Source organism: Aedes aegypti, chromosome 3 (assembly GCF_002204515.2).
Source record: "Aedes aegypti strain LVP_AGWG chromosome 3, AaegL5.0 Primary Assembly, whole genome shotgun sequence".
In the NCBI taxonomy this organism is placed as follows: Eukaryota; Metazoa; Arthropoda; class Insecta; order Diptera; family Culicidae; genus Aedes; species Aedes aegypti.
Genome location: NC_035109.1, coordinates 136,168,087 through 136,195,115, shown reverse-complemented (window position 1 = coordinate 136,195,115; position 27,029 = coordinate 136,168,087). Strand labels below are relative to the sequence as shown.

Genomic DNA, 27,029 nt, shown 5'->3' with positions numbered 1-27,029 from the left:
TTTATTCAATTATTCAGTACATAACTTACATTTTCATCTTAATACTATCTATTTTTTCAACCGGGAAGATTGTCTTTGGTTGCTTACACCAGAAGATTTTCGTTTCGTTGTATTATTAAGAACAAAGCATGCTGTATTTTCTTGGTTTTCATGTGCATCTGAGAATTCACTAGCAAAAATGCTTCGTTCGTCTTTTGGTATAAATGAATGATATTTTTTTGTTCCAGGAATTGGAACAAGGTTAGAAAATCTTTCCTGAAGAAATTTTTCAGCCTCTGAATAGTCATTTTTAGTTGTATAGATAAATTCCCAATCTATTTTAAATTGGCCTTTCACCTTTTGCGACACGGCCCAGTCGAAAAATTGTTTGGCGTTATTTATTTCTGCTGACTTTCTAATACTAGCATCTCTAGCCATTTGCTTAATTTTGCACCGATACCATCACAAGGTCCTTTTCCATGTGAGGTTGCAACACTCGATTTTGGCTTTATTTAGGACATTCGGTAGAATGGATATTTGGTCGAATGGTCGATTGAAAAATCGTTTGGTTCAACAGATATAAAACTGAACTAGAATGTCTGCACAATATTGGATCCTTAGTTATTTTTAAACATCTCATCAGACTTAAATACCAAATCTCTCTAAATGATATTTATCACCTATTGGTTTAAACGTACTATACTAGTGTTTATATAGTTTGTATACGTAAAAGTGTTTATATAGGATAAATTATTCTTATCAATGTTTGTATTCTTCAGCTGGTTTTAGATTGGAGACGAAATTTTTATTTTACAAAATTTTGGAGAAGTACAAATGTAATTGTGACAAATGCTATAGAATTAGTCTTACCATGTTTATCGTATTCATAAGCTGTTTTGAATTTGAACCGCATTGGAATAATTCTCTTTTTAATGCTTAAAATCTGTTGAATTTATTATTCTTTCAACATATCATCATTGGTAAAATGATTACGAGGTTACTTTCATTGCTCAATTTTTGAAATATTAAGCATTAATGAGATTCTTATTCTTTCAATATGTAATCGTTCTTTGTTTATAAATGCTGGTCTTTATTAAACAACAAATTTCATTGCAAGTGTTCAGGACCTATCAAGTATTTAATCGTACGACCGTGAATAAATCAAAACTCAAAGTGATGACGAGTTGTATTATCGACTTAAAATTATTTGTAAAAGACAAATAATTTTTTGCTGATGTAAACAAATTTGCAAGCAATCGAATTTAATTTTGATTTAAAGGCATACAGTTTTCGTAATATAAATAAAATATTGTAAAATAAACTTGAGTATTAAAAAAAAACTATCTTTTTGTACCCAGAAATGTTCACTATACTTCTGAAAACTGTATGAAAAAGTTACATGTCTTTGTTCTAATTTTTCATTTTCTGGTAAAAATTAAAAAAAAGAGAGTTTTATAGTTTTGAAATCAAATTAAATTTGAAGTGCAATAAAAATTTTATATTCCTGCACAAACATATTCACTAGACTTCAGCAATTATGTTCCAGTAGAGAAAACCACCAGTTATCGCTTTGAATGTTTCTTCAAAGTCAAACAGTTTTGAAAAATAAAGTTGAATGAAATCGAAAAATTTCTATTTCTGCTCCAGCACTTTGGCTGGGCTTCTAAAATCAAATTTATGTAAAAAAAGGATTTTCGACATTTTTGAAGTGAAAAAAATTTTGAGTGCAATCAAAAATTGCAATGCAAAGATTGTTTGATTGTTTTAATGGTGAATGAATCCCAATTCTGGAATTTTATTTTTTCAAGTGGACCATAGTTTGTCACTTTAAACATTAATCAATAACCGTGGGTATACTATCTTTTTGAATAACTTTTAAGTAGATTTTGATCTTGAATAGTTCCTGATTCTAAAGACGCAAAAAAAAAAAAATAAAAATCGCTTTGAAAACGACGGAGGTATGCATTGGCAAAGTTAGACTTTTAGTTTTTTTCTGTACCCTTTGTAGTAAACGTCAGTTTTTATTTATTTTTTTCTCTATATACTAGGCCCGGCGAAGGTTTGCGACTTTTATATTTGATTCAGTAGAAAGTACTCATCGTCCTTCATGATTGTAAAAAGCTCGGAAAATCGATTGAACTTCGTGTACTAATCAAAAGAGAAAGTAGACGAAGAAAAATCGATCACTGCAGATACGCCTGTATGATACTAAACGCGAGATTTATTTATTTTTGCAGTTCACTAAGGATCAACTTACACAATTTTTTTTCTTAACTGAATGTAGAATCAAATCTGTGGAGCTGTCAGATATCGACGGCACAATTTCAAGAATTTGTTTGGATCCTCACAAAAACTAACTTTTTTTTTCTGGAACTGTGTTTATTTTATGAGAATATATCTATTGATAACAATTTCATGACCTAAATACAATTGTGGGATATCTTGATCGTTAACGGGATCGTTAATATGATACTCCGTTTAGGTATATCGAAGGATGAAGGCAAGTGTCACATTGAAAAAACATCAAAAAATAACTAATTCCGCACATATTTTAGGAACTTGTTGGATGAAGAAAAATATTAAGTTACAAGAACGATGATCTAGACGATACATGGTTTTACAAACTATAACGAACTTCTTAGTAATCCGAGTTGCGAGATATTCATGTTCATGGAAATAGTGAACAGATCTCAATTTGTGTACGAAGAATCATATGCCCAAGAACCAAAAAAATATTGAAGTCTGTTAAATATCTTCAAATTTCGTTCAATTTATGAGCCCTTGATCTTCTTCTTCTTCTTTGCATTACGTCCCCACTGGGACAGAGTGTGCTTCTCAGCTCCACAATTATTAACTGAGAGCTTTATTTGCCAAAGTTGCCATTTTCGCATTCGTTTATCGTGTGGCAGGTACGATGATACTCTATGCCCAGGGAAGTCAATGAAATTTCCACAACGAAAAGATCCTGGACCGACCGGGAATCGAACCGAGACACCTTCAGCATGGCTTTGCTTTGTAGCCGCAAACTCTAACCACTCGGATAAGGAAGAGCCCCAGGATGAACCCTTAATCTAGTTCGTAATTCAAGATTCTAGTGTAAAGAAAGCTATTTGTAGCAGGACAAAACGTGAACATGAAAACTTTCAATAGCAGTGTCACAGAAAATCTCCTCCCGAAATGCTTCCATGTACAAACCAAATTATGCAAATACTCCCTGACACAGGGCATCGTGTTGTAGTAGTTTGTAGCCGGAAGAGCGCCTTTTGTATCCTTTTTTTTGCTGTTGTTAATGCCCTATCACAAGAACCAACTGTCCCCGGAACTGTATTTCCACGAACCACCGCAGCGCCGTCTTAGTCGAAGATTCGGTGCCATTATTGTGGCGTGCGGTTAAGTATAATCGGATAAAAAAGACCGAAACTGTCTCAGAAAACTCCTCTGCCAACAAGCTTTTCGATCCAGGTTCGGTCAAAATGTCTTATACTGCACACCCAGGACGACAACTATGGAGAGGTATATTTTAACGACCGTGCCACCGGGTGTCATCGTCGTTTTGGTCGATGGCCCTTGTTTGCCACAGGGGGCATGTTGGGCGAGCCCTCTTCTCCAGACGGGAACCCTCTGATGGACCGGACCTGTAGCAGTAGCAACAGTAGCAGAGTTCCGGCGAAGTGCATGAAAAATTCATCCAGCTGAACTTTACAGACACCACATCGTACCACACCGCAACCAACAGGGAACAGATTTTTAAGTCCTGGGATTTCTTGTTGGGAGGCAGAAAGAAGCAGTGCACTGACGTTACTAGGAACGTTCAGTGACAGTTTTGCGTTGCCGGAATTCCCCAGACAGAATCTCCAACATTTCGTATTTTTTAGTTAACGAGCGCTTGCTTAAAAATTATACCCATCAGGTTAATTTTGATCGTGCTCATTCAAAACTACACTTTTTATATTAAATTTAGAGGAGGGATTATTAGAGTACGTTTAAAACTACAAATTGAGCACTCGACACTGCAGAAGTCTGTAAGTCGCAGACGAAATAGGCCTATCTGTCAAGATAAGCAACACATATTGGAGTTTAAAGGTATTTGCTCGCCTTACTAGTGATTTTTGTATTTTACTCATTCAAAAGCTAATTTTCTTAAGCAGGTAATTTAATTTTAATACGAAAAAGCTCAACAACTTGCAATGTACAGGGTGTCCGCAAATTATCCGTACAAACTTTGAAGACATGGCTCTTTACAATCAAGCATGATAAATTCAATATTCTTGCATGGTTTTAAACATTGGCTTATTATATTCTTAAGAAGTAAGTTTGACACATTTCCGATTTCAAATAATTGCAAAACCAATCCAAATGTATTTCGGTGTCTTAAAAGGAGATGTTTTCCGAGCTTTATGACGGAAGAGAAATGTCCATAGAACTCCCTGGATTTGAACCGTACAATTTTCTATTTCCAGTCTAACTAGAAGCCACTAACCTGTAGAGTACTTCAAATAATAATAGGACATTTGGATTCATCTCTTTTAAGTTTTAGGGATAACACATCTCCAGTATGATTAGCGGCCCTCAGGAAAAACGTCGCAGAAAAATTTAAATTTGCCTGACTCAGTAACAAGCAATCATTTCGAAATTTTTTAAAGTTGTATTTGGTGTTAACATATAGATGTATTATAAAAGTTACATGGACATTGATTTTTCATTGTTTTCAATGCGAGATTATCTTTCCAATATTTTGCTGTTCGGATAATTTGCGGACACCCTGTAGTTTGAAAGAGCGCACAATTTTAATTTAGGACTCTCTAGTCCAATTGAAAATCAAGCTACTCAGGATTCCGAAAACATTCCCAATAAAAAAATCAACTCACCTGCAAAAAATCTGAACTGCTACTGCAAATCAAAAGTAATATGTTGTTGATAAAAGCTTAGTTTAGTTTTTCCAAATCAGAATGGTAGTGTTTTTTAGTTTTTGAAATGATACTGATAATGGAATAGGGAAAAAAAGTTGGTGCACCTCGATGCACCAGTGCTGCCTATGGCTGAAACTAGTTCTAGTTTGACGACCGAGAGGAGAAATTCATTTTTCTTGTTTCGATCCGGGTGCAATAGTAGCAGAAAAAAGAAACGAACGGAAATTTACCATCGCTGTGAAGCAATCCGATTGGGAAATTCCCGCATTCCCGCATGGTTCCAAGCCGCCGAAACAACCAACCCATGGAGGACCTGCAGCATTACTGGGTTGCAATCAGATTCGTCGTTTTTCATTTCTTGGAATATGGTGCAACCACCAGCTTCTGGTTGGGTCGTGTCTCGTCGTGGTCGATATTGACGTTGGAACAATTTGTCATTGCGGTTGGGCTGGGATTCGATTTCCGTGTTTCGTACCGGAAGCGAAGCAGGCAAGAAGAAGGCCTGTCCCAGGGGCGGATGCAGTGCAGTGGGTTGTGATGGTGATGTAAAAGTAGTTATGCACCACGTTCTTGTGTGGTGCAAGTGCAATTGTTGAGAATTGGGAGCGCCGGATTCGCAACGATGACAAAGTTCGATTTGCTCTGTACCCTCAGGAGAGACCCAGAGTGAAAAACTCAATTTGCGTCAGAAATGGATCATTTTTTTATGAAGGTGCTTGTATGGAGGATGATTTCTATGCATAAGTTTGAATTATGGAGTACTTTACAGTCAGCTGCTTGAGCACTCCATCACCTACACAGTACAATTCAAGTCGTCCTGTTATTTCTCAAACGACTATAGTGTGGTTTTCTGTAACACTATCTCCGTTATCCTGGAGGGAATGCTTCAGAAAATCTTTAAGGCATTCCTCCAGATATTTTTTCAGAGATATTTGCCAACATTACTCAAAAATGATTCAAAAATTCCACTTTTTTTCAGAAACTACTCCAGGGATTTCTTCCAAAAATGCTCTAAGGTTTACTTTAGGAATTGTTTAAGAAAAGTTTCAAAAATCCTGTACAGATTCTTTCAGAAGTAATGCCAGGGTTTCATTTAGAAATTTCTTTAGATATCCTTTCGGAATAATTTCCAAGGTTCTTCTGAAACTTCCTGCGGAATTTTATTTAGGAATTTCTCTGAAGATAACGGGGTTTCTCAGGAAATTCCTTCTGAGATCGTACCACAAACTACTTCAGAAATCTGTACAATTGTTCTACAGTATTTTTTTAGGATTTCCTAGAGGGGTTCCTCTGAGAATTCCTTTAGGAATTTTTCCAGCTATTCCTCTTATAATTATTATTGGGATCCCTTCAGAGTTTCTTCCTGCGATTCTTCTTGGGATTCCTATTCCATTTGGAAATTCCTCCATGAAAACCGCAAGGGATTCATCTAGAAAATCTTTCAGAAAATTCTCTAGGAATATTTTCAGGGATTTCGTATCGTGTTCTTGAAGAAATTTCTTTCAGAGAAGTATCTTAAGAGATTCCACAAAGAATAACTTCAAGTAATTCTTCAGGCCTTACTGTAGCTATTCATCAAAATTCCTATTCCTAGGACAATCGCGCGATGAAATCTAACAGAAATTCAGTTTTTTGGGGGAATTCCCTAAAAAAAGCTTTGAAGGAATTTCGAAAGAAATACCTAAAGAAATTCTTAAAGGAATCCTTAAATAAATTAATATGAGTAATTGAAAAAAAAAAGCGAAGTGGTTCATAGAGGAATTTCATAAAACCGCTGGAGAATTTCCTAAAAGAATTTCTGGATGATTTTCTGAAGGAATTTTGGGGGAAAGTTCTGGAAAGTTCTTACAGTATCGCTGTAAAAATCCCATGAAAAATACATAGGGAAATACCTGAAAAAAATGCTTTTGACATTTTTGCAAGTATTTTACAAGGAATCTGTATAATAATGTGTGAAGTAAATTCTGAAAGGCTTTGAAATTCCTTGATACAATCCTAAGGAATTCCTGGCAGTGGCATACCTGGAGGAATCTCTTGATGAGTTTTTTTTAAGATGTTTCTGTAGAGACGTCTCAAAAAATTCATGAACAAAATTTTGTAAATACTACTGAACGAGTACATGGCAGAATTCCTGCAGGGATCTTTGAAAAAAAAAATGAAGATTTCCTTGCTGAAACTATGCAGTAAGTACTGGAGGAATTGTTGGAGAAATTTATAGTGGAAACCATTAAAAAATCAGGAGGCATTCGTACAGAAGTACCTGGAGGATTCTAAATAAAAAATATCAAAAGGAATTACTGGAAGAATTTTTCAAGAAATTTTTGAATAAATTCGTCGTAGAACTTGGAAAGAATTTCCTGGAAGAATACCTGGAGAAACTCCTGTAGAAATCATTGCAAATATTACGAGAAGAGTCTCTGGAGGAATTCCTGAAAGACTCTGAAACCCCTTGATGAATTTCCGGAGTAATTCCTGAAGGTGGATATATCTGGAGAAATCCTTGAAATAAATCCAAGAAGGAATTCCGAATGTACCTCCAGAAGAAATCCATAGAGAATACCTGGAATAATTTCGGAGTAATCGCTGAAAAATATTCTGTAGGAATACCCGATGAAAATCATGAAGTAATTTTTGGATATTTTCAAGGAAAAAATCATGAAAAAAATACTGCGTGATTCCCTGGGGAAATATCTGCAGCAATTTCTGAAGCAACCCAATGAAAAGTTTTGCTGAAAAGTAGCTTTTAGAATGTTACTTGTTAGTTATTGATGATGCATGTGAATTCTTTTAGATATCCCTGAACAACATTTTTTTTGGAGGAATACCTTTAAGAATTTTAGAACTAGTTACTGACCGAAAGAATACTGACGGAATCAATAAAGGATTCCCGATTGAAGCTTTGAGGTGATTTCTTAAGGAAATATTTGAAATTTCAGATGCGATCTCTGGAGGAATAGATAGAGGAGTTTCTGGACGTATTTCTGGTGGATTTTTTTGTAAAAACACTTGCAGTAATTCATTCCTAAATTCATGAAGCACATAGAGAAGTTCATGGAAAATAACCTGAATGAATTAGTTGTACATATTCTAGAGATATTGCACGATGAATTTCTAGACGAACTGCTGAAGGAAATATTTAGGAAAATTCGGTAAAATCTTTGGTGTACTTTAGATGAATCGTACAGGAACCTCTGAAAAAAAAATTAAAGGAGTCCTGTGCATAAATATCTGAAAAAATCCTTAGTAGAATTCCTGGAAGAGGTTCTAGTGAATTCTCTGTAGATTTGTTTAGAGAAAATCTTGAAAAATGCCAGGAAGATGTTCCGGATAAATTCTCAGAGGAATTTTAGGACGAATATGTGGAGGGGTTTCTGGAGGAATATGTCAAGAAATTTGATGGAGAGTTCTTTAAAAAATATCAGGAGGAGGATCTATATTAAAATATGATGAAGCTGTGTAGTAAATCTATAAAGATTGTTCTGGATTAATATCTAATGTTTAACTCTGGAGGGATTCCTCAAGAAATTTCTGAAGTAATCTATGAAAGAATCTCCTGGAAATTTTCTGAAGGAGAACTGGAATGTTTTGCCTGAAATCTCAGTGAAACTTATGAAGGAATCTCTTATGGAGGTATGGAATTCCTGGCGATATTCCCGCAGAAAATTCTGAATGAATCACTGAAGAAATTTCTGAAGGAATTTGAAATATTTCTAGAAGGAGGCCCTGGAGGATTGGGTACAAGTGGAATCTCTGAAGGAATCACACTTGAATTAATATAGGGAGGAATTCCTGGAAGATTTTCTGGAGGAATCCCTGAAGAATTTTCAGGAAGATTCCCTGAAAAAGGAATACATTAAGGAATTTGTTGGAGAATTTTTGAAGGATTTTTGAAGAAATTTTTGGAGAATTTCCGGAAGAAATCCTTGAAAAAATTGCTGAAGGAATCTCGAAGGGATTCTCTTTATGAATTTCTGAAAGAGGATGATAAAGAATGGAATAAAGAAAGATGGAGGATTTTCTGAAGATATTTTAAGCAGTAATCCTGGTGTAGTCCCTATTGGATTTTCTGGAAACAAATCTTGAAAGATTTTTTTAAAGAAGTCTTATACTTCATATAGTAATCCCTAGTGGGTTGTGGTGCAACTTTTGAAAGATTTTCTAGCGGAGGAATGACTTGAGTAATTTGATGGGGATTTATTGTAGAAATTTCTGATGTTAATATCTGGAGAAATCTCTGGTGAAATTTATTAAGAAACCCCTGTAGGAAAATTTGAGAGAATTTTCAATTCTATTCCTTGCAGGATATTCTGTCAGAATCCTTCCCTCTCTACTGAATACTGGAATATATTAGAGTTTCCAATCCTGGGAACCTTTCCCGGAAAATGAGATTTCCCTGGATTCCCGGGAAATGATTTTCTGTTTCCCGGGATCCCCGTATTTTCCGTATTTCCCGAGTAGTTTCATTTAAAAAAAGAGCTGACCATCTATCTTCAAACAAAAACCATGGGATAATTTAATTTTCGTTCATTCTAACCAATGACCTCACTTAGTCCCTAATTATATTTCAATGCTGATTTGTTGTTTTTCGCAATCAAATAGTTTTTGATAAAATGATTATCTCTTTGAGGATATGTTGTTCCAAAAAAAATTATATGCTATATGTTAAAATGAAGGAGTTTTCAAGAGATAATAAGAAGTTGAATAGGCTTATAAAGTTTCCACAATTCTCAACATGAAAACCTAGTTGGTTTTTATTCTAGTGCTTAAAAAGATTGATTCAATGTTGGAAAATATTATTTGAACTTCATACGATTCGTCAAGAATAACTTTAGCTTAATGTGATAAACATTCTTGTTTTAAATCCCAGCATTTAGAACGAAGGAAACATATTTTTTGGAGAAACATGAATAAATTACTCACAAAAAAAGAGAAATAACCATACCAAACATTATTACTGGTATAAAATAAATAGACATGAAATACAAATAATTTAAAAACAGAAAATTCCATCAAATTTGCTTTATTTTCACGTTTTTGAGAATTTACCGCGATCCCGGGATTTCATATATATTAAATACCTCAGCCAGCGCAGTTGCTGGCTAGTGTAGTGTGCTATTCCTATACCTAAAAAACAATGCGCTCTCAGACTAGGCATTGGATATATATAGAAAGCGTTGTTTTGGATGGGCATCTAATTCTTCTGAAAGAGGTGCACTTTGCGAAAAAGGACCACGTGATTATTGAGCTGAAATCGAATTCAGGTTAACTTCTGCGTTCATGAGTCCTCTCATGGCGTAGTGGTAACGCGCCCCAACTAGGGATCGGGGAGTCGTGAGTTCGATTCTCACTGAGAAGACGTGTAACTTTTTCGCAAATCTTCACATCAATTTGTCCATCTAATCCAATTGCAAATTATATGTAATGTTTAGCTTTTCGGTAGTTGTTAAACTTCCACTCGGCTGGTTAGCCGTTAACCACGATTCACAATTAAAAACAAGTATTAAATTGCTTGTTTTACATAAAGTCATACATTTTTCTGTCAATTGAACCAAGTATCATGCTTTGTTAAATTTGACATATAATTTATATGATTATATGACTTTTCTTGATTCGGGTGGACATTGAAAATAATTATACAATGAAAAAAAGGGTATTTAGAATTTGATGAACTGATTGTCCAAATAATCGACTATTACCAAGGCAATATGAATACACTTTTCAGATAAACCTTCTCATATATTCCAGATTTGTTTGCTGCGCCCAGTTTGAAATATGCATTGAGGTTAAAAAATAATTTCCAATTTTAATCAAAATTAGCTACATTTACTGTTGTGTTCAGAATAATAGTAGTGAAAGCCAATTTTCATACAAAATGCTCAATTTTGGCATGCTGCAACTTCGTTTCTATATGAGCAATCAGCATGAAATTTTGGCAGTGAACTACAAATATATTCAATTTCATTATCACAAGATTTGAAAATTTTCGCACTACCAGCTAAAAAGTTAAGCACCAGGTGAAATCGCTCAAAATAATAGTAGTTTTTCTTTTGTAAATTTTTGTTCAGCATCAATTTTGTAAAAAATTGGTTTGTTTATACAATCATAGCTTGGGTGGAAATGGTTGAAACGATAAATAAAGAAAAAATCGAAAACTCAAAATACAGCAGATATTTAAATTATTAAAACTACTATTATTTTGAGTGATTTCACCTGGTGCTTAACTTTTTAGCCGATAGTGTGAAAATTTTATAATCTTGTGCTAATAAAATTGATTATATTTGTATTTCACTGACAAAATTTCATGCCGATTGCTCATATGGAAAGAAGTTACAGCATGCCAAAATTGAGCATTTTGTATGAAAATCGGCTTTCACTACTATTATTCTGAAAACAACTGTAGGTGTTTCATGTGGGTTATTCTGTAATTCACAATATTGAAGTCCTATTTATCAACAAGTCAAAAGGTTATTGAAACTTCATTCGGATTCAGGGACCCCATATTTGGTGAATAGCACGTTTCTTTATATTTGGAAACCTCACACAGTAATTGATCAATTTCACCCTTAAATAAAAAAAAATAACTTGTTGATTTATGAAAATTATTTTTGCTATGATAATAACTTTTTGTCAAAATTTCCTTAAGAAAATTCGATAAACATCTATCCAGCACAGGTTTCAAAAATATTTAGATAATAATACATGCTTCCCAACAGATTTTATTGAACAAAAATCGCTCAAAAAAGATCAACTTCACACCATTCTACGGTATTCGCAATATTTTTTTGCAAAATATCATGCAGACATTATTTTTGTTATTTTTCAAGGGATTTCTGAACCAATTTCTGGAAAAACAACAAGCATAACTTCCTGCCTATATTGGATCTATAAAGCAAGACTAGATTTAGCATTGAGGTAATCAATAGCTTGAGTTTCTTTCTCTTCTACATTTACGCAAAAAAGGAGTTCAGTAACGAATACAATTGTTTTTAGCACCACTTTTAATTTGCCTAATAAAAACCGAACGCTTAACGCTTTTCTGTCATAGGGATCCATTTGCTACGATGACATTAGGTTGGTGAATTGCATCAGAAATACCATGTGATTCCGCTCCGCATCATGATGAGCATCTCCTTCTTTGTCTCATCATTGCACTGTCGACAAACGAGGGTGTTGGTTGTTGATGATTCTGTTGAAAAGATATCTGCTGCCAGGAATGGTATCTAAAAATAAATTCTTAGAGATTGTTTCAAGTAATTCACAATTGCATCAAAACTTTTACACTTTAGAGACAATCGAGAAGTACCTGAAACAATCTGTAAACAAGATCATACAGGAGTGATTGAAGGAATTTCTGTAAAAAAATCTCAGAAGGAAATTTTAGACCAATTTTTGAAGAAAATGCTGGAGTTATCCTTAAAGGCATTGCCAGGGGAAAATTAAGGATTCCGATAAAGATTTTTCATAGAAACATTATAGACTACTTGATGAAAATACCTAAAAATAATATTAAATGGGTATTCAGAAGCTATTTAATAGTTGATTTTAGTCGTTGTGCCAAGGTTCAACAATATTTTTGACAGGAATTCAAGGAGGAAACTTGTGGACTGCAGTGAAGGAAGTCTCGATGTCTTTAAAACATTTTTTAATTATTCGAGAAATATGTTTCCAATTCTAATCCTTATTGATAAAATCTAGATAAAATAAACGGGTACAACTCTGGAATAAATTTTTGAGTAATAACTTGATTTCTTAAAAAGTTGTCGAGATCCCCAGGGGTAACTCGTTAGATTCTTGGGATATTTTTGAAATAATTTTTGCGGTAATTAGTGTTTAAGACTTTTGGAAATCTTTTGTAAATAGTTTCAAGAATCTCAGGACCAATTCTCAAAATAACTTCAGGTAGCGTTCTTTGCATGATCATTGAGGAATATTTGTTGAAATTTCTTAAAGAATCCTAGAAGAAATATTTGCAGATTTTTTGCAGGACTCATTTGAACAATTTCTGGAAAACATCATATTAAACGTTGGAGCAATTTTTGAAGAAATTTCAAAAGAAGTTCCAGAACAAATCCAAATAACATTGAATAACTCGTATATAATAAAATAAACGCACGGTAGAATTCTTCTAGTTAAAGCCTTGGAAAAAATGATAGTCATCCCAGAAAAAACTCTTGCCATAACCACTGTCTCATTTTTGCTCTCTGCCAGGCTGCCTTGGTAGTGTTATTCAAACAACACGCCAAGCCGTTCCCATAGGGGACGTTAGCCACAAGGAAGGACGTTTTAAGTAATACTGTTTCATATGGTATGCCCCCCCTTCAACATCTAATCCAGTTGCTCTCGCCGTATTCTTACGGTACCTATCCATCTAGTATTCATTGCTTTATTCTCCATGCTCCTTCTCACTTCGAGCAAAATAGACCGGTATGCCGGTAAATGAAGTAAATATAATTATCATGGTTGATACCTTTGTATGTAAGATTGCAAGATCTTTATACTCCAAAGCTGTTGCGCCAATTTGCTTCATATTTTCACACCAGACTCTCATTGAAGTATTGTTTCGAGAAGCGAGCGATTGAACATGACAAAAATTCTGAAGCCTGAAATATTTACGAGGGTTATGGAAAAAGTCGGTCCCCCAAGAAGTTTTAGAATATCTCCGGAACCAGATGATCAACGATCAATATCGACACAGATCCACAGAGAAAAAATAGAAGCCCTCAATTGTGAGAAAAATGGTGCAAAAACATCAAAAACAAAAAAGTTATCGCTGTTTGAATATTTTTTTGTGGTGAAAAAGTGAAGCTGCCGGTAGAGGGGTCAATACTTCAATATGACTCGAAATGAAGAACAACAACAATTTATTCGAGAGAAATTTAAGAGGCAATCTTGAAGATTCCAAAATAAGAAGTCTCATGATCTGGTTAGTTTTTTTTTTTTAATTATTCTTCAGATCCCTTCTTTGTCTAGAGTCCCAAATAGTGCTATTTGCTTAATTAAGGGTTACTGAATCCATTGCCGTTTTCAATAATATTTTATCGCTTCTCATTTTTGAAAATGCAGAATTCAATGATTTCAGTCAACTTTCATGCAAGTTCATAAGCTTGTTTGGCTATTTATTCGCTTGATTTGCTACAGAATCCAAACTTCATGTGTTAAAAAAACTGATCAATAAAGTTATAAAACATTCGATGCTCAAAAGTTAGATTTTGATAATAATGAAGAGTATTGCGTTTTGCCATGTAAAGGAAACAAATAATTTTGAATGGATATTGCAAACATGCGGATAAAGTTGATTTATTCTAAATATAATCGTGAAATTCAACCCAAATTACATCTTAAATGCAAGTTGAATTCCTATTTTGGATGCTTGATGGACTCGATCACTTATAATCTTGATAAATCATACCTTAAAATTCATGTAAACATCCAGTGTTTTATACAACTTTGATGACCTGTAGCCCAAAATTATGACGTGCTAGAACATTTCTGAGAACGGCATCAGATTCAGCAACCCAAAATTTACCAGATATGCATGATTTGATCCTAAAGACACAACATTGTTGCACTTTGTAATCCAGGCAATATGTCCTAAAGAGCAGTAGGAACTCTATGCGAAATTGGAGGGTTAAATCCTGGAGTAATTATTCGAGAAATCGATGGAGTTCTGATATGGTACATGAATGAAACCATGCAGGACCTGCTCGTGAAAACCTAATTTCAGGAATAACCCTACAACAGTCCTTCAAATAAACCTACAAACTTTACTGCTGCAATTCCGTGAATTAGCTTCGAAAAAAATCATTATGGCATTCGGTCGAATGAAATTCCTGAATTCTAGAAAAACGTTTAATAAGAGTACTTTGAAAAAGTATTGTGAAAGATTTGTTGAAATTCGTTAAATTCTGAAGAATAAAAATAATGAATGTAGCAGAAATATATGCTGGTGCAAGAATTCATTGAAAACCCTCCAGCAAAATCCTTGGAGAAGTTTCATGAGCAATGAATTTTAGTCGCATTTTTTCAAAGAATTCGTGTAAGAATGTAAGGAAATCCCTGTAAGAGATATATTTTGAAAAAAATCATTACAATCCCTGGTATAATCCTTTAAAAATTGTTTGAAGATCCCAGATATGGTTCTTGAAATATCTCTGGAGAAATTCCAAGCAGAATCTGTCTAAGTTATCTTAGAAATATCCTGAAAGACCTTCTGTTTTAAGAAACAAGTGGATATTTTTTTTTTGAAGAAATAACATGGGAAAAATATTGTATTGTTTAATATAGAGATTTCTAAAGAAATTGCTACAGTAGTTCGAGAAAATCTCTGAGAAATTCTTGTGAATCTTGTGGAATTCGTGTCAGAAGTCAGATGTCAGAATTCATGAAAAAATACCTGAAGATATAATAAAAGCATCTCCCAAAAAAGTAGTGGAATCTCTGAGACAATATTCATAGAAGTTTTTGATGGAAACCTCATTAGACTGATTCCTGAAAGAGGTTTAAAGTTCAAGAAGGATTACTTGACGAAAATTCTGAATAATGTGTTCGATCAAATCACTGAGAAACTTTGGAGTAATTCTTGGATTCTTTAGATTTTTAAATCCTGGCAGGATTCTTTAAGCATTGAATCCTCTTGCAGGAAACACTTGATAAAACTGTTGGAGGAGATCTTGCAAGCATCCTGGAGGAATAATCAGTGACATAATAGCTGGATATACTCTCCTAGCAGAATATGTATACATGATCATTTTTTTCCGGGGAATGCATAAACGAAAAGTTTTAGGAACACCTAAAGAGATTTCTGATAATCGAGTTTTTCGTAGACAGAGGAAATACTGAAAAAAACATGTTGGTTTCTTTTTTATGGCATTGCTTTTTAAAAGACACCTACACTTTAATGCTTCCTGTGGGCAATTTCCCCTTTGAAGGAAGCACCGCACTAGACAACGGACTTGCATGCAACGCTAATTGGCACAGTCGAAATACGTTCCTGACGAAAAGTTTTCCGGACTGAAGCGGGAATCGAACCCACATTCATTGACTCGATGCGGCTAAATGCTTGGTGTTAGTATCTCTGGAGGAATTAGTTAAGTAATATCTAATAATCTTGAACAATACTTGCGAGATTTCATAAAGATTCAAATAAAAGAAAACTTGGAAGAATTAAAAGATTATTTCGTAGTCAACTGTTGAAAGAAATCAAGTTGATATTTCAAAAAAAAAAACACAAATATGGAAAAGCTGGAATCCCTGAAATATTTTGAAGGAGTCCTAGAACGATAGAAATGTAGATACATAGATAAATTTCATGAAAATACGCCAAGAGGAATTCTTATTAATTATTATTATTATTAATTTATTTATTAACAAGGCTTTCAGTCCGTGGCTGGTTCACCTCGACATTTTTATTAATACATGTACAGGAATTTATGAATGAATCAAAGGAGGAATCTCTTTAGAAATTGCAGTAGTAATCCTTGGATGGAATTTCAGAAAAAATGTTTATGGCCGTCCACTTGGTGAAATTGTTTCAAGAATCCTTGGGAAACCTAGATTCATACTTGAACAATTTATACGAGGAATATATAAACCAAAAGTTTGAGGAATTCCTAACGAGATTTCTGATGACAATCCCCGGGGAGACAATCGAGTATTTCGAAATACTGAAAAATATGTAGCAATTCCTCGAGGAATCTTTGGAGAAATTAAAAGATAATTTCTTCTTTACGGTATTACTTTCCCACTGTCCCCTTTAACAAAGAAAAGTAAATGCCGGAATATATGGCGAAACATCCGCATTAATTCTAGCGCCTAGCAGAATCCTTGCATTAAACTGAAAGGAAATGGAAGAATATCCAAATGGAACCTTTGATGAATCCTCATAGCATTTCTTGAAGGAATTCGTATAAGAATTGCAAGTGAATCATTGAAGAAACACGTAAAGTTGTCCATGGAAGAGATCCAGGTTTGTTTCTTAGGAAATTTACTAAAAAAAACCTCAAGATTAATCCTTGAAGAAACTCCTTTAGAAACCGCCATATCGATCTCGAATAAATCTCAGGATAAATCGAAGGAGGAATCTTTGTCGGAGTTCCTTAAGAAATCTGCTAAAAAATACTCTTATTTAAGTCGTACTTGGAGGACTACCTAGGCTAGGCATACTCGGATCATTTTCATGAAAAATTTAGCTCGACAGCAGCCTTGTTGATATCCAGTTCACATCCCCTCAGAAATAAAGAGGGAATATCCTTGGGAAAGCTTCTGGGACCAATATCTTGTCCAATTCCTAGAAGAATTTTTGAACGGTTCATGGGAGGATTCCCTGAAAAAGTCTAGGAGAAACTCTTGGATGATTCCGTCGATATTTTTCTGATTAAATTTTATTGCACATCAATTCCTTAAAATATTCAAGAATATCCCACGAAAATCTTGCAGGAATATCTGGAGAAATCTCCGCAGAAGTCCTTGATTGAGGCTCTGGAAAGGAACTTGTAGAAGCTTTTTCGTGAAATCTTTGTCGAAATTCTTCTATGGAAAACTCTTGACAGAAACATTAGACAGATACCTTAAGTAGTTCAAAGGTTAATTCTAGAAGGATACGTTAAATAAATTTGCGTAAAAATCACTAAATCATGTTTTGTGTACTCTACAGAAAAAAAAAACTTTAGAGTGCTATTTAGATGCCTTAGACATCAGAATCCTGGCAGATTTTTTTAAGCAATGTCTTGGAACAATAATGGAAAAAGAGTTGAAATAACTTTTGAAGGATTTTTTGGAAGAAACAGTGAAGTAATAAATGAAAGTATTCTTAGAAGAATATCTGCCTAGATATCTGCAAGTGTTCTTGAAGATATTGTTGAAATAAATCTTATGAAAGTTAGTGGGTTTATTTCCGTAGTAAATTTTTGTAATAGGGTGCTGGTGCCATTAGTGGACCACCTAAGCTATAAAAAATCATAACAAAATAACGAAAAGCCCTAACAGAGAAATATAAAAAGAGTGTTAAAACTAATTTTTTAACATAAAATCGCTTGAGCCACTATTGGTACACGTGTTACAGTAGTTGCGCTAGTGCTCCAGTAGTAGACGTTTGGGAATGATACATGGAATTTTAAACAAAATGGTAAATTTTAACATAGGTTTAACATTTTTCCCTCGGAACAGCAATTAATATCTTTCGAATGAAGCATAAAGATCATCTCTAGGGCTTTTCTTAATTTTTATACATCCATTTTAAAAACTGCTTTCAACCGTTGATCCACTACTGGAACACGACGGCTACTATTGGTGCAAGGGAGCCAATTTTTTACGTAAACTTAATTATTTATATGACGTTTTGATAAGATAAAAAGCTGAAATTTGACAAATCGACTAAACTAGAGGCGATCTATCCACCAAAAATATCACATGTCGTTTTTATCGAAAAATGTACGTTTTATTCCATAGTCCAATCTACTGGTACATTACAACCATTGGTACGGGCACCCTAATTCAAAACGAAATTTCTGTAGTAATTCAAGTTGAAATCTCTAAAAATATAGTTTATTAAAATCCAAAAAATATTCTGAATAAATCCTAGGAGAAAGCGAAATCCTGGTAATAATTATGGAGAAGTAACACTAAGGCACATTCAAATCAAATACCAATGTATGTAAATAATTCATGACGGAATCACTGGGATTCTACCCCATTACCCCGATTGCCATTTCCTCGAATGCCATCACCCCAAATGCCATTACCCCAAATGTACATTACGAAATTCCATCACCCCAAATGCTATTTCCTCGAATTTACAACTATCATTACATTATGACATTTCCTCATGATATTGGGATTCGGGGTAATGTCATTCGGGGTTATAGGCCGTTCGGGGATTTGGAATCCAGGGTAATGGTATTCGAGTTAGTGGCATTCGGGGTAATGGCATTCGGAGTAATGGCATTCGGGGTAATGGGGTAGAATCGAATTGAACGCAGATACCTTCAGTACGGTTTGCTTTGTGGCCGTAGACGTTATAACAAAGCCGAGGAACGCCACGTTTCTAGTAAATGTAAAGGAATTCTGCGAAGTATGGGTAGAGGAATCCAATCGAGAACTACTAGAAGAATCAGTTGAAAATCATTAGAATTATTGCTCGTATTCCTGGAGAAATCTTCGGATGATCTCATTACAAAATATCTGATACAATACATAGAATTATTGCTAGAAATTAACCCAGCAGCAATCAATAAAAGAACCACTTGCGGATTTCTTATAGAAGTATTTGATAAAACTCCTGCATTTAGCCTTGGAGATAGTTTGGGATTAATATTTGTAGGAATTTCTGTAGAAATCCCTGGAAAAAAGCTAAGGATACTTTCTTGGAAGAATATGTTGAAACTCCTGGTGAACTGAATGTGTTCAAATAAAATTTGTTTGTTATCCTAATGATTTACCAGAGTAAAAAGAGAAAAATTGCGGTGCAAAGCTGATCTACATATGGTATGCCATCCAAACGGTAAGAACAGTACACACGTATAACTTCCTATAAGAAGTATTGAAGAAAGTATCTAAAGAAATGAAAAAAAAAACCTTGAGTGAGTCTACCAAAGATGTTTTATATAAATTACAAAAAGAGTTTCATTATTATTTCCACAGGGTCTGTTGAAAGTTTCTGAAGGATTATCTTGAGATATGGGAGAAAAAAATTATAAACTAGTTCTTGTAGGTACGCCTAGAAATTTTCAAAATCTTTGATTATTTTAAATAATCAATACGTACACTTTTCGTTCTAAATAGGGCCTAGGCATTTGTCAGTTTTACCTTGAATGCACAATCGACTATTTTCATAAACAAATGAAAAAAATTATTTCAAACTACATCACATCACGTCCTTAATACTTTTGATGGCTATATTAAAATTTAATGTAAAGACCATCCGCATCAAGAAACCCTTCCTCCACATTCCATCCAGTTTTCCTCAGAACAATTCCATTCCAACATATCATAATCATACCTTAATCAAAATTCAACCTTTATTAGTTCTTCTGCCAGACCCCCACTTGGATACAATCGAAAAATTTCGATCCGGGACCGATGAGCTTTTCCCTTCCTTCGATTGTCTTCGGCGGGGACGGAAAGCCAGAAGGCACAAGGCAACAATAACAACGGCAAATCTGGCCGTTTTTTGAATTGACTTTTTCGGTAGCCGTAATTTGCATATATTTTAATAAGAAATCTCTTCTACAGTCGAACGAACGGTAGCCGAGGTCTCTACCGTGTATTCGGTATTCAAATCAAGTATCACACTTTCTTGGACTGAGAAACTTCGGAAAGGTGTTTAAGCTTCCAGCTCACGTATCATTCGTCGCCGTCGCATTTTCGTTTCGTAGGAGGCGAAGGTGGTTCGATTTCGTTGGAAGCCAATATCGGTTTGAACCTTGTCCGGTAATGGATCAGGTCTACGATGGGTTTCGGTGAGGAATTAGTCTCCAGTGAGCAATTCTTCGCGTGATACCCTTCAATGACGCAAGCTTAGGCGTGGGGCTGTCTCGAAGCGATTGAATCAGTATGGGCGATTAAACGGATTCAGGTGATTTAGACGGAAAGAATTTCTGGGAATTGAATAACATTTGAAAAGGGCGGGACGACCTATGCAAACCGAAGCTTCACCCGACAACTATTGACATATTTCAACATATTCACGGAAATTTTCTCCTTTAACAGGTACATTTGATTCTCATTTTCCAGAAAGTAGTATGATTTCACAGGAGTTTGTCGAAATAAGCCCTTCGATGGTCGTGAGAAACTTTAGTTTGGTCGTTTCTCCCTTTTCACATGTTGATCTTGAGTTTAAGTTATGACTACAATGTTGAATTAGCTGAATACAGTTCACTAATTTGTTGAAAGTTGAATAACTCGCACCTCACCTGTTTTGGACTTACATTTGCAAACTTTGCAATTCACAACCCACTTTCACTGCCACATGCACTTCTCAGACCACAGAAAAACGCCTCTTCGTTGTCAATAAATTGGAAAAATAGACAAGAAGTTGAATAGCTAAACTCAAAACTTTCAGCTATGCCAACATCTTGCCAAGTTGCCAATTTCACTCTGCAAACACGACCTTCAATCTCCCAAAATCTCGGTCCTTTCTCGAGCCACTTGTACAAAGAACCGGGCTGTCACACCCACTAACTAGCCACAAGGGCGTAATTCGGGAGCAGGATTCGAAGTTGCGCACTTGACGACGACCGGTAGCAAACTGATACCTCGAAGCCGGCGTTCAGTGGCCAAGTGCGTTAAGCCGACTCGAGTTAACCGGAAATCGGTAAAGTACCTGGTTCGACTGCGGCTGCTTACGGTGTTGGGCAGCTTGGATCAATCGAAAAATCAAAAATCCTGTCACGCACGCGGGCTTCCAATGGTCGTTGTTGGAAGAAAAGCAAAAAAGGCATTCAATAAAAGTGCGCGCACGTTCGAGAGTGGTTGAGAAGTGAGAATGTGTGTGACAGAGAAGCAGTGCGCATGAAGACAAGAACATCGCGCAATACGTCAAATTACTGTATGGAGAGTTTGGGCGAAGAGAAAGAGTCCCTAAGGTGGGTCCGGCGCGGTCCAGATTGGGCGGGTTTGAAACTATGGAGGAAGCAACAAATTTGAATATGTGCTTACAATACCATTGCGTTGGGCATGTGAAACGATATGGATTGATAGGGCTTAGGCTTGTACAGTAACTTTCCTTTAGCACCCATATCTATATGTAGTTACAACGGTTTGGCATGTGCGGATCAATTCTATCTGTTCATCAGATGACACTATAAAAATTATTTTGTGGAAAGTGCTATGGAATGTCCATTTTATAATGTGGATAACTTGTTTTTTTACTTATTGATGAAATCGTGATCGGTTTCCTGTGCATCGTTCAACTACTATTCTACAAAGTGATAAAAATATAAGATCTAACAAAATGTTTCTGGTTGAAGAACTAGATCATTTTCCAGAATCTCCTAAGAAAAACTATTGGACATGCTTAAAAATTATATTTAACATAACAAAAATTCCTCATAATTTGAAAAAAATTGTATGCTGGTGTCTTTTGCTATTCTACTGGAGGAAGAGCCACCAATAATATTCTACCAAACTCTGATACTATGTCATTCTAGTATTTTTTTCCATTTATGGTAAAATTTTCTGAAACCATACTTTATCTCCCCGCAAAAAAAATAATAAGCGTAAGAACACGTTTGGTTGAGTGTACTTTTTAAAAAACTGGTATAATAGAGAGCTAATTCGTGAATTTTTATTGCATTTTAAAGAACAATTTTAGTCGTTTTGGTCGTTTTATTGAAAAATCTCTTGTCTTATAAAACAGGTAGGGGAAATCAGGGTAAAACCGACACTGTGGGTAAGATGGACCCATGGATTTTTCATGTTTTGAGCAGATTTTCAAGCAGTTTCCACCCCAATCTATCTTTACTTGTCAAATATTGTGTTTCGAATGACATAGCAACTGACGCTACCAATAATCTGCCAAAATAAACAACAAAATCATATTGGATAACATAGAAGCAACAGTAGTTGCAATATTTCGCTGTTATTCTTTAACTATTCCGCATGTGAAATTTTTAAAATGTCATTATTTGTTCTGCGTCTACATCATTATATAGTATTATTACGTTGATACAACATGAAGGAGAATTTAATTTTTGGTTTTTCGACAGCTGAAACGCCATTGAATAATGAATGTCCACTCGGGGTAAGATCGACGCTTTTATTTGGGGTAAAATCGACACCTTTCTTTGCTTCATAATCTAACTTCAGGGAATCTTTCTTGTCGGAAGACTTTCTCTGTAGTTTATGTGAGTCTTCATTTTCGAATTCCAGTGAAGTTCATGGATGGCGAACTTGTTAACATGTAAAATATGACACGATAAGACTTGTCACAAGCTATTATTGGGTATTTAAAAAAAATTTCTATGTTGTCACATATAAACTGATTTGATAAAGCGTGAAGATTTTTTTTTCATTTAAAATTAAAGCGTTAATAGAATTGGAAATGTTTTCACATAAATTAATCTTATTGTTTATTTACAAACCATTACTGCCCATTAAAGCATAACTGTCCCATATGGAATTCCGAACCAACACCATTTTTTGTCGCAACATCCATGTTTTAGTATATACTTTACTATGCATATGAAAATTAACATACTTTGTTCGAAAATGTTGTGGAAAAATATAAAGTTGGTGCAGTCTCATATTGAAAAATAAAAGCATAACAGTCTCTATATTAACTTTTGACTCAAATAGCAACTGCAAAACGTGAATGGTGTTCAAGTTTATATTTTGTGCTGATCAATATAAGCAAAAGGAGTTATCTGTGTGACTGTTTTAAATAAAAATTGTATGATAAAACGTACTAGAAAATTATGAACATTTGTATGAGAAGAAAAAACTCAAACTTTAAGCGCTATTTTCCTAATGCCTACTAATTTAATATGAGACAGTTATGCATTTATGGGCAGATTAGGTTCGACAGTTTTTTATTATCTGAACATAATTATACTTTTCTGTTTTGTTAAAATAAAGCAGTATTTATATTCACAACAAATCATTCGCCACAACTTCATCGTCGTGAACATTCCATGAACATTATCCATAATCAAACCCATGTGTTTTCAAACCAACTTTATAATCTTAGCATGAGACATTTAAAATGATCACATATATTTAGTGGATATTTGTCCTCTCTTCAGTAATTTACGTAATATGTGTATAATCCTTTAAAGAAGGGGTAATAAAAGTCGAAAGTCATGATTAAATCATTGTGGTAAATATGCCATGTGATGGTGCAGTTCACAACGTATAAATTCTACTCAAAATACATGTGTCGGTTTTACCCGCACTCTCAATTGTCTCACCTAAAAATGATGAAAAACAATTCGATTTAAATCACTATAGAACCTTTATATATCATCCAGCGATCGCAAGGATTAATAGATTTATAACCAATATGTGATTCTCAAACAATTTTAGGTTCGTTTAATAAGCGAAAGTACACAAATTTTATCAATAAGCTTAGGGTGTCGGTTTTACCCCGAATTCCCCTACGCATATTTAGGAGCAAGTTCGCGAGAACCGCAATCCGCTTTCCAAGGGAAGTTGTATTGATGTTCTCCAATAAGGCTGAAATTTTCAGGGTTCGTTCTCTCATGTAAAAGAAGATGTTCTGCAAAATTTTAGATTTTTATATTAGAGGGAAGTGGGACAAAATTAACCCCAGTGATTTCATGTCACAAAACATGCAAAATCACAAAAAGGTAAGGATTATGTTGAAATTTGGCATGATTACTCTACGGCATAAAATTTTTAAGATAAGCATGATACATGGATTTTAAAAGTGCTTCAAATCAAGAAAACAAGTTTTTCATAAAAAAAAAACTATGGTGATTTTCAAACCGACTTTCCTCTTGCCAACCGAACTAAGACAAAAAATGATATATGACGATTTGTGGGGCAAGTCATGGGCTTTCATTTAAGGTGTACTCAAAAAACGCCATTTCAAACATTTTTGAAAAGTATGTTTTTTTACCTTTCCTTTTTTTTCTCTATACAGGAGTGAAATTGGAATTTCAAAACCAAGAGCGTTACGTTGGCATGAAATATTTTAAATGTTTATAACGTTTTGCTGGCCTAATGAAATTCCTTGATTAGCACCTCATACGAAAGAAAAAGCATCAAAGGTTCATGTCGTTTACATACTGAATCCCACATACCTGTCCGAAAAGTGTGATAACTGTTTTTGAAAATAGATCGTGGATTCCAAGCAAATCTATGAATAGGGGTACTAGAGAAAAGTTGACGTCATTTTCTTTTCACTCTTCGCTTGGATCGCATCTCAGCAGGCAGCAGATCGGCTTGCTCTGACCGGTCGTGCTTCTCAGGCACAGACATCGATAGCGAAGGACCCCCCGTTTGTATTGCTTCGCTCAAATCAAACTGACCGTCGCCCGACCGATATAAGATGCCGTCCGAAGCCAAACTCATAACCGCTGCCGCCGCCAAGAAGAAGAAGAGGAAGCAGTCCTGAGGGTAACGAGATGGTTGTGGCCACCATCACAGCCGTAAACGAACGGAACGGGTCCTCCATGCAGGTGATCGAGGAATACATTGGTGGAAACTACAACTGCGATGTCGGAAAGATTGCAAGATTGGCAGGAGTGAAGTGAAATCCCGGAAAACTGTGGCTGTGGCTGGCATCCGAGAAGGAGGAGGAGAAAAATAAGGCAGTTCCTAGGCAAAACCCCACCAAGTTTCAAAGACCGTCGCGATGAAGGAGACACCGTAGAAGCTGCCACCGCAAACCTCATCTGGAGAGGAGGATTTCAACCAATGCGCCGTCAAAATGTGTCCGTATTACTCGAATTCAACAATTCAAACGGTTCTTTTCAGGGCCAACAAATGTGTACTAAAGAGTTATTTGTGTAATATTTCCTTTTGTGTTTACCAAATACTTGCTATAATTTCTTAATTCATCTCGTAGCATCATACAATATCTGATCAATCGACAATTTGGCAATTTGAGGATGTTTCCGAGGACGCTGCTGCAGTGTCGTCAGGATGCTGTAACAGCATAATTCTCATCTTGTACATCCCTTGCCAAGACATCAATTTCATATAGCCTATTCCCAGATCAGAAAGCGAAGGATACGAAAAGAAAGAGCATCATCTGCTATTCTAAGGGTATAAAGCATACCTCCTTCGTTGAATTCGGCTTCATTCTATTTTCGCTTTCGAGCTTGTAAGAGGTCCGCCGAACCTGCTCAACTCCTCGTTATCTGTGCCACAGAGATCTTGATCATTAAGCTGCTACAAATCCAGTGTCCGGATTGTAAAATCGCTCATGATTTCTAAATTGTCTCGCACTTCCAGAATTGGCCCTTCAGGAATCGTTAACGCAAGATTTGTACGAGATGGCTGAAGAAAATCAGCCAAAGCCGCTTGTTGAAGCACCCATCGTCATTGCCACCACAAACCTCATTGGTTTCAAACCGTGCGCCGTCATAGTGTGTCCGTATTACTCGAATTCAATAATTCAATCGGCACTTCTCAAGGCCAACAAATGTGTTCTAAAGAGTTATTTATGTCATATTTCCTAATGTGTTTACCACATTGTTGCTATAATCTCTTAATTCATCTCGTAGCATCATACATCTGATTTGTTATGAATAATTGACAATTTCCAATAGGGACCTTCCTTAGCCGAGTCGTTAGAGTCCGCGGTTACAAAGCAAAGCCATGCTGAAGATGTCTGAGTTCGATTCCCGATCGGTCCAGGATCTTTTCGTAATTGGAATTTCCTTTCCCAGGAATAATGTCTCATCGTACCTGCTACATGATGTACGAATGCAAAAATGGCAACTTTTCCAAAGAAAGCTTTCAGGAATCTATGACAAAAGGTCGAAAGACAGAAGGTCGAAAGGAAAGATGGTCGAAAAACAAAAGGTCGAAAGGACAAAAGGTCGAAGAACAAAAAAGAAGGGACAAAAGGTCGAAAACCTTTTTTCAAAGAAGGAAAAATTTCCCTTCATGCAAACGATGTTCGACCTTTAGTCCTTTCGAAGTTTTGTCTTTCGACCATTTGTCCATAAACCTATGCCAAGAAGAAGAAGAATTGACATTCTGATTTATTACTAAAGGAAGATAGCAATTATAAAAATTGACTTACATTCAAATGCAGCAAATCACATGGCGTAGTTCCCGTCATGCAGTCGTGTCTTGTACACAACCCCACTGTTTTTTGTTTAAGTATTTTACTTTTAATCCGAAAAAGCTTCCAAACCAAATGACAGATCTCCCTTAAACCATAACGTAATTGAAAACTCACAATCACAGCAAATATCATCTATCATCAAACATCCTATTATCTGCCTGACCTAGAATTTATCGAAGTTGTGTCCATAGTAGTCCTACGTCAACCCCGCGGTAATGTAACAGACATAACCCACCCAATTTTTTAAAGAAAGCTTGAAGGATTCTTCCGCCTATTTATATATATTCAAGAATTTATCCAAATCCAATATTTCTTGAGGGATTTGTGGAATATTTCGAGCATTTCCATTTTTTACCAAGTATTTCTGCTGTATTTTTACCAAACAT

General features: G+C 35.3%; 1 protein-coding gene and 1 non-coding gene across 5 annotated transcripts in view; one reads left to right on the top strand and one right to left on the bottom strand.

The window, feature by feature from the left end:
• Positions 1-27,029, bottom strand: part of LOC5575615 — a 984,994-nt gene that overhangs the window by 458,289 nt on the left and 499,676 nt on the right. The gene's annotated exons all lie outside the window — the stretch shown is intronic.
• On the top strand, positions 10,173-10,245 carry Trnap-agg. Its single transcript has one exon. It is a non-coding gene; the product is annotated as a tRNA-Pro (tRNA).